We start from the raw sequence: 6,000 nt of genomic DNA on the forward strand, positions 1-6,000 counted from the left end.
ACCAGAGTCCTCACCAGAGTCCTCACCAGAGTCCTCACCAGAGTCCGCACCAGAGTCCGCACCAGCATCCTCACCTTCTCCTGGCTCTCCTGGCTCTCCCTTAGTGCAGGATTTTGTTGCACCATCATTTGGGTCGCCCTCAAAGATCGAGGAATTCTTGGGATTTTAAATCATCATCATCATCATCATCATCATCATCATCATCATCGTAAAAGAAAATTTTTAAACAGTACATGATGGTGTTGTGTTTTTGTTTTTTTACTTTCACAGTAGGTTTGGTTAAGCACTTTTAATAAACTGTAAGCGCATTCCTTCAATAAATTGGAAATGGTACCTGGTGTTGTTGTTCTTTTATTTATTTGTAAGCATTTTTTTGTGAAGCTGTAATCATGTGCATTTTTGATCGAAAACATTTCAAACTTTAAAAAATTTCCTCTGTGAATCGGGAACCGCTGGGTACCTATAACACATCCCCCTTTTTGTCCCCCGTCGCTCAGCGGAGCGAAAGGGGGACTATGGCTTTCCCCTCCGTCCGTGTGTCCGTCCGTCCGTCCGTGTGTGCGTGCGTGCGGGCGTGCGTGTGTGCGTGCATGCGGGCGTGCATGCGGGCGTGCGTAAGCGAAGGACCGCATTCGAATTTGGTGTGTGGGTGCAACCCACGTCAAAATCCAAGATGGCCGCCGCCATGTATGTCTGATGCCATGTATGTCTGAACCTTGTAACCTGCATATCTTGAAAAATAAGCGAAGTACCAACTTCTAATTTGGTGCGTGGGTGTATCTCGCCATAAGGAAGAACGCTATTGAAAATTGGGTCGCCACGTCAAAATCCAAGATGGCCGCCGCCATGTATGTCTGAACCTTGTGAGATGAATATCTTGAAAAATAAGCGAAGTACCAACTTCTAATTTGGTGTGTGGGTGTATCTCGGCATAAGGACGAACGCTATTGAAAATTGGGTCGCCACGTCAAAGTCCAAGATGGCCGGCACCGTATATATGTCTGAAATTGTGAGCGAAATATCTCGAAAAATAAGCGAAGTACCGACGTCTAATCTGGTGTGTGTGTGTATCTCGGCATTAGGAAGAACGCGATTGAAAATTGGGTAGCCACGTCAAAATCCAAGATGACCGCCACCATATATATGTCTGAACCTTGTGAGCGAAATATCTTGAAAAATAAGCGAAGTACCAACTTCTAATCTGGTGTGTGGGTGTATCTAGGCACAAGCAAGAACGCTGTTTAAAATTGGGTCGCCACGTCAAAATCCAAGATGGCCGCCACCATATATATGTCTGAACCTTGTGAGCGAAGTATCTTGAAAAATAAGCGAAGTACCAACTTCTAATCTGGTGTGTGGGGGTATCTAGGCGTAAGGAAGAACGCTATTGAAAATTGGGTCGCCATGTCAAAATCCAAGATGGCCGCCGCCATGTATGTCCGAAACTTGTGAGATGAATATCTTGAAAAATAAGCGAAGTACCAACTTCTAATTTGGTGTGTGGGTGTATCTCGCCATAAGGAAGAACGCTATTGAAAATTGGGTCGCCACGTCAAAATCCAAGATGGCCGCCACCATATATATGTCTGAACCTTGTGAGAGAAATATCTCGAAAAATAAGCGAAGTACCAACTTCTAATCTGGTGTGTGGGTGTATCTCGGCACACGGAAGACGCTGTTTAAAATTGGGTCGCCTCGTCAAAATCCAAGATGGCCGCCGCCATGTATGTCTGAATCTTGTGAGAAGAATATCTTGAAAGATAAGCGAAGTACCAACTTCTAATTTGGTGTGTGGGTGTATCTCGGCATAAGGAAGACCGCTATTGTAAAGTGGGTCGCCACGTCAAAATCCAGGACGGCCGCCACCATATATACGTCTGAACTTTGTGAGCGAAATATCTTGAAAAATAAGCGAAGTACTTTCTGGTGTGTGGGTGTATCTAGGCATAAGGAAGAACGCTATTGAAAATTGGGTCGCCACGTCAAAATCCAAGATGGCCGCCTCCATGTATGTCTGACCCTTGTGAGCGAAATATCATATCATAGCATGTTTTCTGCGTGTTCCACTTTGTCAACTCGCATCACTTCCCCGACGGGGGACCTAGGCGTAACGCTTGTCCCCATTGAAACAATGCTGCGGCATACATTTGTGGGATTTTCATCGACCTTCATGGATTATTGCCGCCATTCATGCGTTTTGTCTCACCATTTCCGGGACTTTCATCGACCTTCGCGGATTATCGTCGACATTCTCAGGATTTGCATCACCATTCGTGGATTTTCCCTCACCATTCGCGGTTTGTTCCTCTCTATTCACGGAATTTCACGACTCCGGAACCTATCCCCCCCCCTTTTTCCATTGAAACAATGCCCCGCTATTCACGGGTTTCGCTATTCGTGGATTTTCCAGGAACATATCCACCACGAATAGCAGGGTCCGACTGTACTGTAAAATGAGATTCAAACTTGACAATCCAAAATTAAAACAAACAAACCTTAAGTTGTTTACCAGTTAGACTTTATTCAAAATATGGATTACTAGCAGAAGTACCCGGCATTGCCGGGCGGGGGAACGGGGGGGAGGGGAGGGGAACGGGGGGGGGAGGGGAACGGGGGGGGGGAGGGGATGGGAACGGGGGGGGAGGGGAGGGGAACGGGGGGGAGGGGAGGGGAGGGGAACGGGGGTGAGGGGAGAAGAGGGGGGGAGGGGAGAAGAGGGGGGGGGAGAGGGGAGAAGAGGGGGAGGGGGAGAGGGGAGAAGAAGGGGGAGGGGAGGGAACAGGGGGAGGGAGAAGAGGGGGGAGGGGAGAAGAGGGGGGGAGGGGAGAAGAGGGGGGGGAGGGGAGAAGAGGGGGAGGGGAGAGGGGAGAAGAGGGGGAGGGGGAGGGGGAGAAGAGGAGGAGGAGAGGGGAGAAGAGGGGGGATGGGGGAGGGGGAGAGGGGAGAAGAGGGGGGGATGGGGAGGGGGAGGGTGGGAGGGGGGAGGGGTGGGAGGGGAGCGGATGGGAACGGGGGGGGACGGGAGGAGAGGGGGGAGGGGAGAAGAGGGGAGAGGGAGAGGGGGAGGGGGGAGGGGCAGGGGAGGAGGGGGAGGGGGGAAGAGAGGGGGAGGGGAGGGGAGGGGAGGGGCAGGGGAGGAGAGGGGAGGGGAGGGGGAGGGATGGGAGGGGGAGAGGAGTGGGGGGAGGGGGAGGGGTGGAGGGTGGGGAAGGGGTAGGGCAGAATAGAAGGGGTAGGGGGAAAGGGAGGAGCATGGGGGAAAGGGTGGGGGAGGGGGATGGGAGGGGGATGGGGAAGGGGTGGGGCAGAAAGGAAGGGGTAGGGGGAAAGGGAGGGGCATGGGGGAAAGGGAGGTGGAGGGGGGGAGGTGTTGGGGGAGGGGGAGGGGGGTGGGGAAGGGGTAGGGCAGAAAGGAAGGGGTAGGGGGGAAAGGGAGGAGCATGGGGGAAAGGGAGGGGGAGGGGAGGGGAGGGAAGGGGGGAGGGGGATTGGGAAGGGGTAGGGCGGAAAGGAAGGGGTAGGGGGAAAGGGAGGGGCATGGGGGAAAGGGAGGGGGAGGGGAGGGGAAGGGAGTGGAGGAGAGGAGAGGAGAGGGGGAGGGGAGGGGAAAGGGGAGGGGGGGAACGGGAGAGGGTAGGGTGGAGGGGGAAGGGTAGGGGGAGGGGAGGGGAGGGGGAGCGGGAGGGAGGGGGAGGAGGGAAGGGGAGGGGAGGGATATAGATGGTTACTGGCAATTGATCACATCCACAAATGATGTAATCCACACAATTTATGTACTTTACATAACGTTAATAGGAGTACATGGCCGTGTAGATGGGAAATACAGTTTGTTTGAAATAAATCACAAATATCAGATGAAAGTGAAAAAAAAACCTATGTGGTGTGAATGGCAATGTTCCTCGCTGAAATGTGAAAAAACGGAATTACGTGCGAACGCATAACTGTAAGATTATGGCGGCAAAGTTGGAACATCACGTGATCGCTCTGAGCGAATCAGCGCGCTGCTCTGCCATTCCGGTCATAATATTCCTCGCTGAAATGCGCTGAGGTAAAAATATGGTTTAAAAATATTATGAAATAAATTTTTAGGGCGACCATGATCGTCCCAGGCTCAATGGCCATGTTTGTGCCAAATATCAAGTTCGTGAGCCTCTCCGTTTAGGAATCTATCGGTAACATTACACACACACACACACACACACACACACACACACACACACACACACACACACACACACACACACACACACACAAACTGTGTTATATATATATATATTACATGGACCACCAGCTGCACAAGTTTACTCATGCAGGAAAAGGCCTGAATGTATGTTTCTTTAAATGTTGAGGAAGAAATGTTGTATGCCATTGGTCACAGAGGGATTGCTGCCTCCTCAGGGTGGAGCAGATCTTCGGAATACGCAGTCCAAATACCGGTGTCATGGATAAATGCAGCAAGAATTGCTTGCTGCAAGACCCGTATTCCATTGAAGATGTCAGCCTATTGGGCCGCGTTATTCGTGTTGAGAAACAGGTGAGCATTTCTATACCTGTCACTGTCTTTAGCTTCTCACGACTCACCTCTTTCGATATATATCTCTCTATCTCTCTTTATATCTCTATCTATCCTCATGGTGTGAAGATGTCTCATAAATTTTACGTGACAGGTTCAAGCGATTGAGAGCAAACTGGACATCCTCCTGCAGCTCCAACACAAAGCTGGACACCTCCAGTTAAACCAAGGTGTGGAATATCCTCAGAACGGAATTCGAAGTGACACTGATCCAAGCACAGGGGACGATATGGAGGACAGCCATCTTTCACCACCCACTCTTTGCTCTTCATACCGGGAAGACCTCCCTCTCCATACTACCATCCCCTTAACAGAGGGACAATTTTGTCCAAGCTCTTCTCAGACTGCTCTGCTGTACAATGATGGAGGTGTTTGCGAAGAGCAACCACCACAGATTGACCAGGCAGTTGCGCCACAGTTCCTTTATATAACGCAGGAAATTAAACCTTCTCTAGATGTCTCTGATCGTCTTCCGCTGTACCACGCCTCCATACAGCACCCACAACAAGATGCGATGAGGCCATCCAGCATTGTCCATAGACCTGGCTTATCCAGTTGGTCTCGCACTTCAGAGCCTCGTGAATCACAGGACCGGGCCAGGGTCTCTGTGATCACAACTTCCTTCAGGAAAGTTCCTCCACAGAGATCTTCCCTGCTTTCCATGCAGCAGCCTCATGCGGGTGCTCTCAGGCCTACTCTCTCCCACTTGGGGCTGAAAACGGACACACCGAAGCTGGAGAAGCCAAATTCTTTACCCCTGAACACCCTGCCCATCTCTAATAATAATCCTTGTCGGCCGTGAATTGTGGTGGAACGAAGAGGCACTATGCTTAAGTGACAGCATTGTGAGCACAACACTTAAGTTAACAAAAGTGATACCCAAATTGAATAAAGTTGTTTTGAAATCGTCACAATCTTTTTACACTTTGATAACTGGCAAATCGTAAGAATTGAATGTTCTTATCGTCCTCCTTTTGCCTTGTTTCTGCATGGCTTGGTATGGTCTCACTGATGTGATTAGCACTTTTACACGAGTTGGAGCCTTTTCTCTTTTAATAAACACAACTTAGACTTTCATGCAAAATGAAAATTAACACATCTTCTTAATCTGTACACAAATTACAGTGCACCCTCCCCTCCAGCTCTTTCAACTATTCCCACATCTAATATATATATATATATATATGTTGGAACCCATCTGTGGATCGGTCCCATCGGCCGATGGGTCTGACCCGTTTGGCGACCCATCTGTGGATGCACGAGAAATGACAATGCAGACCCATCGGCCGATGGGTCTGCGCCACCTGCGGATGTGTTGTTCACCTTGAAGGAATGTGTTGACAGAATGGTGCTCTTCAATCATTATTATTCAATCTTTTTTTATTCAATCTTCAATTAGGGTTAGGGTTAGGGTTAGGGTTAGGGTT

General features: G+C 49.9%; 1 pseudogene across 1 annotated transcript in view; it reads left to right on the plus strand.

Annotated features, from left to right (window-relative positions):
- LOC137432251 (potassium voltage-gated channel subfamily KQT member 5-like) overlaps positions 1–5,479 on the plus strand; it is a 58,586-nt pseudogene extending 53,107 nt beyond the window's left edge. Inside the window, exons 9-10 of the transcript XR_013621688.1 lie at positions 4,399–4,534; positions 4,668–5,479. The product of XR_013621688.1 is annotated as a potassium voltage-gated channel subfamily KQT member 5-like (transcript). The remainder of the gene's footprint in view (positions 1–4,398; positions 4,535–4,667) is intronic.
- Positions 5,480–6,000: the final 521 nt, after the last annotated feature.

This window comes from Myxine glutinosa, unplaced genomic scaffold (assembly GCF_964187855.1).
Source record: "Myxine glutinosa unplaced genomic scaffold, kmMyxGlut1.1 SCAFFOLD_2503, whole genome shotgun sequence".
NCBI classification, from domain to species: domain Eukaryota; kingdom Metazoa; phylum Chordata; class Myxini; order Myxiniformes; family Myxinidae; genus Myxine; species Myxine glutinosa.